At 37.8% G+C, this 13,064-nt stretch overlaps 1 protein-coding gene across 2 annotated transcripts in view; it reads left to right on the top strand.

Moving 5' to 3' along the window:
* Nucleotides 1-2,336, top strand: part of LOC111514910 (uncharacterized) — a 100,987-nt gene extending 98,651 nt beyond the window's left edge. For both annotated transcript variants that reach the window (XR_012467715.1, XR_012467714.1), the window contains one exon: nucleotides 2,138-2,336. The gene's annotated coding sequence lies outside the window, so the exon portion shown is untranslated. The remainder of the gene's footprint in view (nucleotides 1-2,137) is intronic.
* The last annotated feature ends 10,728 nt before the right edge of the window (nucleotides 2,337-13,064 follow it).

Genomic DNA, 13,064 nt, shown 5'->3' with positions numbered 1-13,064 from the left:
ATTCCACCAAGGACTTCAATAATCAGAACAACCATATTGACAGAGTGATCTGGATAGAGTCTGCGGAGTTCGAAGAGAAAATCTCGATATTTTATCCGTTTTTCCTCCTCTTTTCTGACGATATTCATCTCGCCAGTGGATGAAAACTCCACGACAAATATTGTCTTGGTCTGGTGGTCGAGAATGACTACATCAGGCTTATTAGCTTGTATGAGCCTGAGGGTGGGGAACGAATAGTTCCAATAAATTTGGCACTTCTCGTTTCTCACAACGGAATCAATATCCCCCGGAGCGTAGGGCAACACCGGTGTCTCGTCAATACCGTAAGAGTGCCGTAGATGGTAGTATAGCACTCTTAGCGCCGCGTTATGTCGATGGATATAGGCCGAGACCGCATATGCCGGACATGCTGATAGCAAGTGTATTAGGGTCTCGGGCGCCTCGCGGCAGGCCCTGCACCTTGTATCAGGAACCTCTATACCCATCACGCGACTGCGGTAGGCTAAGGTGTTGAAGGCACCATCCTGGCAAGCCATGATGAACCTCTCAGTTTCCGACTTCAGCCCACTCGACCTGAGAAAAGCGAAGGTCAGGCGCTATGATAAGCCAAGGTCTCCAAGGTTATTGAAGAAGACCCCATGCATTGGCTTATCCTTGTGTTTTCGCAGAAGTAAGGTGATCTCTGCGGCTTTTATCTGAGCTTTTTGCTGAACAGGTTCCAACTCGGTGACAGAGTTGTGGCCACCTCGTTCAGTGTCGAAAACTATACCGAGTTCATCAGCTGCTCGGGCAGCTGCTTTATTCTTCTTTATTATTATTATTATTTATTGAAGCAGTAACCGGGTAGTTATGAATACGGGGTCATATTTTTAAGTTCCTCAAATTTAATGTTTAATGTTTTTGTAATCATTGTGTTTAAGTGTGTTTTATTTGTATCTGACTATGGTATTTTGTATGCATTCTGTAGTTTTTATAACTCGTGTAAGTATACCTTCTTTTTGATTTGACTAACCTTCATCCTTGTATGACACCAAAAGGCCAATGACAATTGATTTTTTTATGTAACTTTGCATTGGTCAGGCCCTATCCCCCGAAGTCCAGAAACATGCCAGCATTATCAACCAACGACCACACCGTGAGGAGAGATCATTCGGTTCGAGAATCATATGCCCCGAGTAAGTGCAGTGAGCCAAGAATGACACCCTTCTGCATTTGTCCAGCTGAGATTTCTGCCTTAATGAACCAAGCCGGTATGATTTTGAGATTCGAGAGTAGAGACGGCGTTATTCCACCAATGATTCCAATAATCAGACCAATCATCTTCAATCTGTGGAGTTTGTATTACTCTGATGCTTGAAGGTGATTAACGGAAAAACAGAAGGACAGATTTTAAACAGAAGTACTTCATCAGGCGTATTACCTTGTATGAGCCTGATGGTGGGGAACGAATAGTTTCAATAAATTCCCCACAAAGGATTCAATATCCTCCGGAGCACAGGGCAACACCGGTGTCCCGTCAATACCGTAAAAGTGCCGTAGGTAGTAATAAAGCACTCTTAGGGCCGCGTTATGTCGATGGGTATAGGCTGATATCGCATTGCGGCAGGCCTGCACCTAGTGTCAGGAACCTTCATACTCATAATGCGACTGCGGTAGACTAAGGTGTTGAAGACACCATCCAGGCAGGCCATGATGATACCATCCAGGCAGGCCATGATGAACCCCTCAGTTTCTGACTTCAGCCCAGGCGCTATGATTAGCCGAGGTCTTCAGTGTTGTTGAAGAAGGCCCCATGCATTGGCTTCTCCATGAGTAGCTTTAATTGAGGCTTCAATCTGTCGGTTGCAATGATATGTACTATCAATTGTCAATTACTTTTGAACAAACCCTATTTATACATCATTCTCAAGATAGCAAGATTGATATCGGCATTCATTATTTTTGTTCAATTGAGTAAATCTATTTTTTCACAGTTATTTGAGATATGATGCGATGCGTGACAATAAAAAAATTAATAATAATATATTTATTACACAGAAAAATATAGAACATAGTGAAAATGATAGTAGCATGTAGGTTAAGTTTGACTGTTTGGATGACAGAAGTTGGTGAGGACTAAGTCTTATCTTTTTTCCAGATATTCCTGTTCTATGATGAAGACGGCTGAAAATCTGTCAAAGCCATTTCAAGCGCAAGAGTCAACCTGGGAAACTGTAAAGAAAAACAACGAAGTTTGTTAAATATTGTGGAATAGTAGTGTTGGTGCTGTTATAATTTATTTTTACAAGCATTCTTCTCAATTTACGATCAAATAATTTTGGTTGAATGATCTTTCATTAGTTGATATTATGTAATTCACTTGTATTCTCAAACATGTTAAATAAAAACCATAACCATAAAAACGACAAAAACCAATCAGGGCTAAGATTAGCTTCAAATATTTTCATTCACAAAAGTATTTTTTATATTTCATGTTCACATTTTTACGAAGGTAATATAACTGGGAAGTGTTTTGATTTTCATTTTGCCAGCTCAACACTGGAGAAAAATATTTTCTTACAGGTGTATTCGAGGAAACAGGAATATTCGTTTTATTGTTACAGGAATATTGTTTTATTGTTGTTTTTTATTCTCTTTCAGGAAAATTTTACAGTTGAACATTTTTGGTTAATATGTTTTTTTTCTTCAATTTTTATGCAGAGTTGATTTTCAGTATCTCTTGATAGCAAATTTTCGAAAATGAGTTACTTGTATTTAGATACTCCGACATTGTACACAATATTGGAGTACACAATATATGGAAGTCGGAGCTTCAGTTTTTTGTTGAACTGGGATTTCAATAATTCTTTACTTCAGTATCTACTCCAATACTTACTATGTTGTTAGGATTAGATGTATATCTCAAGCTTAGTCACCTCGTCGAAGACGTTGCTCTTTTGTCGGGGAAAGTATCAAGTTTTCAAATGGATATATTGCTGCTCCTCTTTGGTGCAATCTTCGAAATAGTTCAGATATAAGGAAAAATCTGCTGATGAAATTCTTCAATTATTTTTTAAATAAAGGGGAAATCTTGGTTGAATTATTTTCTTGCTGTATGTTCTTTTTGATTCACAAAAAGTTTTGCTTGAACGACTTGTTCTTACTCCCAGAATATTAGTTGAAGGTGCTTTCTTGAATGTTCATCCAGAGTTGGTTTTCATTATCTCTTGAACATCACATTGCACTTAATTTGGATTATTTTCAGTAATCTCTAATCTCTATTTTGAATAATTTCTTTTGAAAGGTGAGAGAGTTATGCTTATGAAATAGTTTGAAGATATCAAATATTTTTTATGATCAAATAATTTTGGTTGAATGATATATCATTACTTATTATGTACCTAATTTACATGCATATTCAACCATGTTACATAAAAACCATAACCATGAAAACGACAAAAAACAATCAGGGCTAAGATTAGTTTTGATGTTTTCATTCACAAAATTATTTTCGATATTTTATGTTCATATTTTTACAAAAGTAATATATCTGGGAGGTGTTTTGATTTTCATTTTACCAGCTTACTTTCTCACAGGTGTATTCTAGGATATGGCAATATAGAATATTTATTTTATTGCTACAAAAATTTTGTTTTACTGTTATTGTTTATTCTCTTTCAGGAAAAACCTTACACTTGAACAATTTTGTTCAATGGGGCTTATTTTATTGTTACTTGGGTTTTAGATGTTTTTCATTCTCTTTCAGAAAAACCTTACACCTGAAAAATTTTGGTCAATGGTGCTCTCCCTCTGGAATGTTTGTGCAGTCATTTTCATTATCTTTTGACGATAGCAAATTTTCGAAAATGAGTTGAATACTTTGCTGTATATTCTGTTTTCATCCACAAAACGTATTGCTTGCATGACTAGTTCATATTCCTCATATAGTCCACCGTTTCATGTTTTTTTTCTTCGAAATTAAAATTTGTATTTTAGTTCAGCACTTAACAAGTATTGAAATTTGCGGGTGTGACGCATATTTTTACTATAGTATCAACAGGATAAGCCTGAAAATCTGATATGAGAATTTGACATTGAACAAGTTTTCTGAGGAAATATTAGAATACTGCCATTTCACCAAAGAAAATATTTCTCTATTTCCAGGTCTGAGATTTCAATTTTTTTTATAGTGCAAGTACAGTTATAGAAATAAAAAAAAATTAGTTTGGGTTTTCTATTAACACTTTGACTGCCAGCATACTAATTTTGGGTTATTTCATTTTGTTTTGTCAGACGTATATGACGGACCGACTGATATGCATAATTTTGCGTCGTCAGTCGTTTATGATCGACAGCACCAATATCATTCACGGCCGTGTCAAGCTTTTTGGACCGAGACTATATTGAATTGTGTATGCTTATTGAGATAGCGGCGCTGAATTTTATAAGTCTTCAAAATTTTGCGGCCCCTGACGTCCCTTAAGTAAACATACATCAATTTTAAATTATGAAATATTTTTCATTCGAAATCTCTTACATTGTTGAAAAAATAAGTAACTTATGAACTATGATTTTCAATATGGCACTCTTGGCACATTGCAGGTTTTCCATCACATCCGTCGCAAAATGTTCGGACTTTTCTTAATTTTTTTTTGCTTCTGTTCTTGAAATTTCTTTAGTTATGTTGAAGTTCTACATTGCCTTCGAGTTTTCTCATCATACTATTTAAATAAATGGGCCACTTTGTGTATCATTACACTCTTTCTGTTGGCATCATTTCCAAATAATAAACTTCTGGCTACGTCTTCACTGAATATATTGATATTTGATTTTGAATTTGTATGTTCTCTACCGTAGACATGCCTGTCAGAAACTAAAAAAAAAACCCTTTGAGCCACTTGACAGTCCGTCGAGTATATATTTGGCATTTCTATGTGTAGCACCTTGGACTGCACAACTTTTTCCCATATTTGTGACTCTTAGATGGTATACACTGACTGATATTTCTTGTCCCACGGTATGTCTGCTAAAAAGAAATATTCAACATATCAAGAACAGATCTGATCTTGTAAAGCCTATCATTATTTGTCTCCTTTTCCCTATCACTGAAGTGAATCATCCTCAATAGCATTTCAAAACGATTTCTTGATATTACTTGTAGGGTGAAGTGGGGTAATTGCGTACCTGTTTTGACGAAATTCAACTTCTTCAGCCTCTGGTGGGGAGGGGGTTATTCAGAATTTTATTTTTTTTATTTCATCTTTTAGCGGCGTTTCTTTAGATTACAAATCACCCAAAGAATTTTAAAAAACTATTTCTTTCATGGTTGTATTGCTATTTTTTCAAAACCACCTCCGAAGTACACAATTGCCCTACAAGTTGGGGCAAATGTGTACGCCACATGGAAATCCTATACAATTCAGTTGTTTTGCTGTTGGGGCAAATGTGTACAAAAGAGCAGTTAAGGACAAAACATTCTGTATGTGATTTTTTTATTTCCGAATTTTCCAGTGGAAGCTATGCACTTTTTTTGTTGCCCACCTTCTGTCCTCTCTTAATTGGCACAGTTTACAAAGGTGAAAACAAAGTACAAAGCATAGGAGTAAAAGGTAAAAAACGTATTTAATAGCAAAATTGAAAAGAATATGTCAAAATATGTATCTTGGAAGGTAAAAAAAAAGGGTCAAAATTTGTCCTGGCCAAAATGAAAATAGAAAATTTGAGTGAGACCTCCAGCAACTCTGCTAACCCATGTTGTAGGAGGAAAATTCAACTGGGAATATCAAAACACCTCTTCTTCCCACAGATGGCTCTGGAAGCTTGGTGACAATAGCATTGCCATCGATTTCGCTAATATCTTCAGAGTGAGGGTAAACGAAAGTGTTTTCTCCGTTTTTTTTTCACAAATTGCACAATGGGAGTTGGCCCTTCGAACTGAGTAATCTTACCAACGTGGTGTTTGATTGTTTTTTTTGGTAGCAAAGCGCACCAAAACCCTATTTCCTATTTCAACTTCCTTGTCGTTATCTTCATTGATATCATCAGGTAGGGCAGTGAACCATTCTTCGGGATCACTAGGCAGGTAGTTTTCGCTCCGAAGACTGATGTCTCTAATTCTACTCATTTCATCATCCGAGGTTTCAGGAGATGGGTCTTTCTTTTTCTGTTTTTTATTTTTATTTTTCTCTGCTGTTTGCCTCTTTTTCTTTTCCTTCTTCTTCTCCTCTGCTTCTCTAGCAGCCTCAGCTTCTTCTCGGATTCTTTTCAATGTTTCTTCAGTTGTGACCACTTCAGCCCCGTTTGCTACCTTTTTATTCTTTTTGGTAGATGTTTCTTTTGGCGTCTGTTTCACACAATCGAGAAGAAAATCTTCGAAACTCTGTTTGCTGCTTGAACTGTGGTTTTCGATAGAAACTAACGATGAATTTTCCACTGAAGTATGTGGGATACTAGGTCCTGACTGTGGCACAGGTTGTGTCGAAGTGGAAGGTGTGGAGAGATCTGAAATGTTTTCTCGTAAGCTTTGTTGATGGCGGTCCCATCTTTCCAGTGCTTGAGGGTCAAATTTGTTTCTTGGAACTACATCCCGATTGAAAGGGCTAATGCCACATGCCTCAAATCCACTTTTTATTATATCGTCTGACAACTGTAACCATGTCTGTCCCAACATGATTGAAAACTCTTTTTTGCTTACTTTCCGTCCTAAATTTTTTCTTTGCCAAGTGACGAGTTTTTCGTCCCATTTAACTTTGAACGAACGAAATACCGCCTTGTCTAATGGCTGCAGAAAATGTGTAGTGTGGGGAGGGAGTTTGAGAATAATGACATTTTCTTCCAGAGCCTCTTCAATCACTTCAGGACTAACGTGAGTGGAATGCCCATCATAAATTTCCAACACTGGTCTCTCTGGCCCTAGTGCAGGTATCAAATGTTTCTTAAAATAATTTTTGAATATTTCAGTCGTTATCCAGCCATTGTCACTTGCTGTGTATGAGGTCAGTAGGATGTCAATGCCGGTTTGGCGTCATTTTGACTTCGCGTAGTCGGATGGTGAGTCGGATGGCGATGGTCCAGCAAGAAGTCGTTGGTCATTGTCCTCGGCGGTGGTGGTGGTGTTGAAGAGTAACACAACCCCTCAGCGAGGTTTGTGGTGGTGCAAAGAGCAGTCTTTGCGTGTGTGTGGGTGTAGGAAAGAATGACAAGTGACAGGGGGTGTTGTGACGGGTGTTTGGTGTAGGTTTTCGTGATGAGTCCTACTTGGACGTCTCGACTTGGGCCCTCGAATTGGTCCTTGATTTGGGTCCTCGAATTGGTCCTCGATTTGGGCCCTCGAATTGGTCCTCGATTTAGGTCCTCGATTGGACCTCGATTTGGGCCCTCGAATCAGTCCTCAATTTGGGCATAAGAGCAATAATAATAATAATAATAATACAGGGTGTTGATGGAAAACACATCAAATACAGGGTGTGTACGTCCAGCGTTAAAGAAAAAAACATGGCTGCCAACGTGTAAAAGAAAAAATTTGGTCACCAGTTCCAGTAAATATGACGAGTTCATTTTACACACGAGGTGTGGTCGTCACATTAAAAAACTTACAACAACAAATCAGATGGATCGTTTAGAATTGAAAAAAACTCACGTTTCATTGGATGTTGAAGAAGGCTGCATGAACCTCGTAGCGGGGGTAACTTCACAATTTTTCACACACACACATACAAAAAATTTTCGTTTTTCATTTCAACTCTATGAAAAAAATATATCAAACAGTTTTCTTCGCATATGTTATTGCCATCACGTATTATTGATAAAGTAACAAACAACAGGAAATGTGATAGCGGCAATGAAATACATCATTTAGCGGTTGTTTGTGTGTGTGAGTGAGAGGGGTTGGCGTGTCATGTGAGTGTGAGACAGATGGAGATTGGATCCAGGGTGATCCGTTTCGAAGATAAAGCCAGCGCAGTGCGGTGTTGTCGTTTGTAAAATAAAACATTGTTTATGGGTGCGATGAGGCGTTGCCGTTTTTTGCATGAAAAATGATGAAAGAAAAGAACAAAACATTTTTATTATTTATTATACATTTTCATTTTGGTAATATATTATAAAGCCATGTGTATAGAATATCTGCGTTTCGGAGGCTGCAATTATATTTGGTTCGACTGTGAATGTGGTGCATACATGGTGAGACACCTTCGTTGTTACCGAATGTGGGAACCATCCACGATGTATTGTCATACTCTTCTAAATTCACAGCGTGTGTAGGTATATTCAACTCGTGAAATTTCGCAATTAGAGTCACGTTTTTGATGTCCTCGCACATAAACGATATCGACATTTCGTAGATTTTCCATGAGGATGGCATCTAATTGATTATATTCCACATAGCCGGAGAAATACCTCAATCCATGAACGTTTCGCTCCAGGTAACAGACGGTACGACGATCTTCTTTATTCAAACAGGAAAATGGTTTGTTTGGCAGCAATAAAAAGTTACTACACTGATTTCCAATCCTAATGGATATCTCCTTAGGATGGAATTGTTGCTCGACGGTGAAACCTTGAATATCTACAACAGCTATTCTCATGTTGACTCTGTGATTGATACTGAAGCAAAATCACATCTTCAGTTCCATTTCTTGATAATTTCGCTGAGTGGGAGTTGCTCGATGACAGTGTCGTGCACAATGATGCAATAGGCTCGCGTATTTTGTGGAAATCCCTCAGATGCTTCGATTTCAAGTTTTACATCGACACTGGAAGTTTTGATGCTCTCATCCCGTCTGGAACAATCGATGATGAAGAGAGTTTTTTGTATAAAGTCGGCGGTATTGATGAGAGAATTATGTTGATTAGTCATTTTGTAGCTAAGACCGAATTGTGCGTAATTGAAATAGGCTTGCAAAAAATTCATTTTCCCAAAATTCAAATGCATATTTTCTTTGGGGTAATTTTCACCGTTCAAAGTCAACGTTATATTGGTAATATTTATATGGTTGAATTGCGCTGGATCATTGTTGACTTTGGTGTAATTACGATCTTTTTGGAAACATACAATCACATAGCGAGGGCTTTCGAGAAACGAAGAAGTCTTGACGGCCCATATTTCATTTTTCGCACCTTGTGTGAGAGCAGGCAGCATATGAAGTTCCCATTTTCTGAACGGTATGAGAATAGGAGTGTCGGCTTGGATAGCTTTCAAAAGTTGCAATTTGATTTGATCATGAGGGAAGATTCGTTTAACTTTCAGTTCGATATTTTCAATTTCCAGCTTACCTTCAGTCTTTGGCGTACCAGGAGTCTCTTCTATTTTGAAACAGTTGCTATCATCTCCAGCTCGTACTAATCCGATGGTGTGTTTACCATAGGAAACACATTGATAATCATTGAAAATATTCAAGAAATGCTTGATAGGTATAAGCATGTTGAAAGTTAAAGATGTAGTTTGAATGATGCCGAAGCTGTTGGGGTATGCCCATCCTGAGATGGTCAAGTGTTTGATATCTTCATCGGTGTAGGTGAGGAAGCCTCTGACAGTACTAACAATTCCAACTTCACGAATTGCTTCCAATTCTTTACCATTTTGCTCATAGGTAGCAGATTGAAACATGAAACCACCAGCATTGTTCACGAAGGTCACCCGACCATCTCCCTTGGTCCTCTCAACTTTTCCGCTGATGAATAGCAGGCTATCGTACAAAGCATCATAGGCATCGGATTGATTAATGTTGATTTCAATGACGTCATTATTGCGGAAAGATTTGACATATGGATAGTAGGTCCGCCATTCTACCTTTTGTATGGACTCATCGTTTTGCGGTTTTCGGAAAATGTTGAACACTTGATTGGACAACATGATAGCCAAGAGATTCCAGGAATAATTCATTCTCCGTTGACAGTTGACGCTGTTTGAAGGTCTTGGTGAAGACTGACGTACTGGTTGGTGATTAATTATTCTTATAGATGACCAGTAAGTACCATACTTTCGTTTTCCAAACGAATTATTATTTCTTCGTTGAGAAAATCAATGAGCCTAGAATGTTGGTCGAGCACTCGTAATGTAATGTTGTTTATTTCGTCTCTATGTGCAATAGGTAGATAAATGAGATGATTAGGCGTTTCGTCGATTGCGTAACCAGGATCAACATCAACAGCAAATTCGTATATCGTATGAGACGGTGTATTGTTGTAGAAGGCTCCAAACGAAATGTTGCTATCTATAAGTATGGTACGTACTTTAATGATATCCACAGGTAGATCGGATGCGTAATGCAAGTGGGGCTTGAGAAGGGTGGACGAAAAACCCAAAATGTGAGCCAAGCTATTTGCAGGTCGGAAATCGATGGAGTGTTTCAGACAGAATATTTCACTCTTTAGCGTATTACTGTTCGGCTTGAGATAGAAAAATTCCTGAGGATTTTCCTTGTACGTTTTAGGTACAATATATTTGCTGACTAAAGCTTCAATATCACTAATTTCATAAGATCCAGCAGGAATATCGATACTTTTTCGTTTAGTTTTATCACCATTTTCATAATAATAGAATTTCGTGTCTTCTTCAATGTTCGGTATACTGTTGTACGAATGAAAACTGAGCAAAGCTAAACTGTATTCGAAATCGGAATCCAATCGAATGGGTGGATTGAAATCGATGGAAAGTGTCGAAGAACGACTCGTTAGAGTTAATATCATAGACATGACTGATACATTCACCCACATGCACACACCTTAAATAATGATTGAAACAACAATATTTTGAATCATTTATTTTTACAATAATAACATTCTCTTTGTGAGCTAACAGGACCATAATACATTGCATTTTGTAGCGATGATGACGCAGCTTCATGTCGATAATGGATGAAACATGGTAAACGAATCTGCCAAGCGAATCGATGTTGGTAGTCCTTTGGTAATTTATGCCAGACATCCAATAATTCCCAAGGTTCGGCATTCTCAATCAAAAAGTCAATCGATAGAGTTTTCAGTTCAGCGTCGGTTAAATCCCGCAAAGATTTATGTCTTGGCATTATGAAGTAGAAATTGTAGGCACAGATGTCCGCAATTATTCTGATCAAAGTTTTGATGTCGATCATTGTTATATGTAATCGTTGTACCCCCTCCAAAATATCGTATCAATTCCATTGGGGGTTTGAGATTACCGAAACTATCAAAATATTGTACAGCATTGCCGTTTTTAATGTAAGCTACCCAATGAGTGCCTGCATTCAATTGAGAATCCAAGTTCAAAACAGCACATTCTCGCAGCCGTGGACCACAAGTTGGCAACGTATCACGCATAAAGACTCCACGAAAATGTGGTATTTTCAATTGATGGGCACATTTTTCAATTTCTGAAATTGAAATTCATATAATGCTCTATGGGGTAGCTTCAACAGGAGTTTTTTTGCTTTTTCAAGTAAAGACCTCGTCCTTTGCGATGATGTTGTTTTTTTAGAAACAAACCATATCCTCGAGGTGTTTTGCGCAGGTACAAACCGGAACCCAAATGTTCCATAGCTTTATTGTGACGTTGATCTTCTTCAAGTTTCTTTTTGGCATTTTTCGCATCTATCACGGTTTTTGCGATTGCGCTCGCTCCCCCTGTCAATGAACCCAAAGCTGAAAGGCCTGCAAATATGGGTATTAGTGGAAGGATTCCTCCAGATTTTGCTTCGAATGGAATTATCCTTGGTATACGTATCTTCTTACGTCCTCCAGCTTTCTGAACAGCCATTTTTGCCGCCTTGAGAGGCGCACTTATCAAGAATGAGGTTAATAAGTTAGATATTGAGTTTGATAAAAAAATTCAAACAGTTAACACCGACCTCTTTCAAACGACTCGAAATGCTACGGAACAGCTCCAAAAATTACATGAAAAATTCAAACTTCAATATGAAATCGATATCGAACGTATCGGCAACGATTTGTCAAAGGGATTGAAAGAACTCACCGATTTGGTTCACGAAAAGAATGCCAAAACTTTGCAATCTATGCAGCCAACTGATATTTTGATCAAGAAAATAGATGAAGAGTTGAAAAAATTTCAATCTAACGTCGAATCGCAAATATCTACATTAGGTGTGAATGTTGAAAATTTGGAGCTCGTAATCAACAAAAAATCTTCAGAACCTTCCTCCAATGTAATAAATTGAATGTTTTCACAACATTACGCACAGTTATGGCTTCCAAAGACAAGATTCAACTTGTCCGTGAACTGCATAAACCAGTTAGAAAAAATTTTCCTCGACGTCGTACCATCATCAAGGGACTGGATGATCTGTGGCAGATGGACTTGGCTGAAATGAGATCTTACGCTCACCACAATCGAAATTTCAAACTCTTTCTCGTCGTCATCGATTGTTTTTCGAAATTCGTGTGGATACGACCGTTGAAATCGAAAACGGGAGAAGAAATCACAAAAACATTCTCGGATATTTTGGAACATACGAAGCGATGCCCAAAAAATTTACAAACCGATCAAGGGATCGAGTTTTACAACAATAAGTTTCAAACTTTAATAAAAAAACATGGAATAAGTCACTACAATACATACAGCATCATGAAGGCTTCAATGGCTGAACGTGTCATAAGAACATTAAAAGAAAGACTTTTCAAATATTTCAGTTTGAATGGCACCTACAAATGGTTGAATGTCTTGCCTGAAATAACGAAATCCTACAATGATACGCGACACTCGAAGACGGGCATAGAACCATCGAAAATCAACAAAGCCAACGAAAAACAAATTCTCAAATCAATATACGCCCACCTGAAAATAGCTGGACCGAGAAAATTCAAGGTCGGCGATGTTGTGCGAATCAGTAAGGCAAAACATGTTTTCGAAAAAGGTTACACACCCAATTGGACTACGGAATTATTCAAAATTATCAAAATCAACATCACCAACCCCGCCACCTTTATGCTAGAAGATATGCAGGGTGAACCTATCAAGGGTGCTTTCTATGGGGAAGAATTGCAAAAAACTGCAAATCCCGATATATATCTCATGGAAAAAGTGTTGAGAAAAAAAGGCAAAAGAATGTATGTTAAATGGTTGGGTTTGGATAACAAACACAACAGTTGGA

This window comes from Leptinotarsa decemlineata, unplaced genomic scaffold (genome assembly GCF_025532065.1).
Source record: "Leptinotarsa decemlineata unplaced genomic scaffold, Ldec_3_MD MMD2_tig00026347_RagTag_RagTag, whole genome shotgun sequence".
In the NCBI taxonomy this organism is placed as follows: domain Eukaryota; kingdom Metazoa; phylum Arthropoda; class Insecta; order Coleoptera; family Chrysomelidae; genus Leptinotarsa; species Leptinotarsa decemlineata.
Note: the sequence above shows the minus strand (reverse complement) of the source record. Positions and strands in the feature narration are given on the sequence as shown.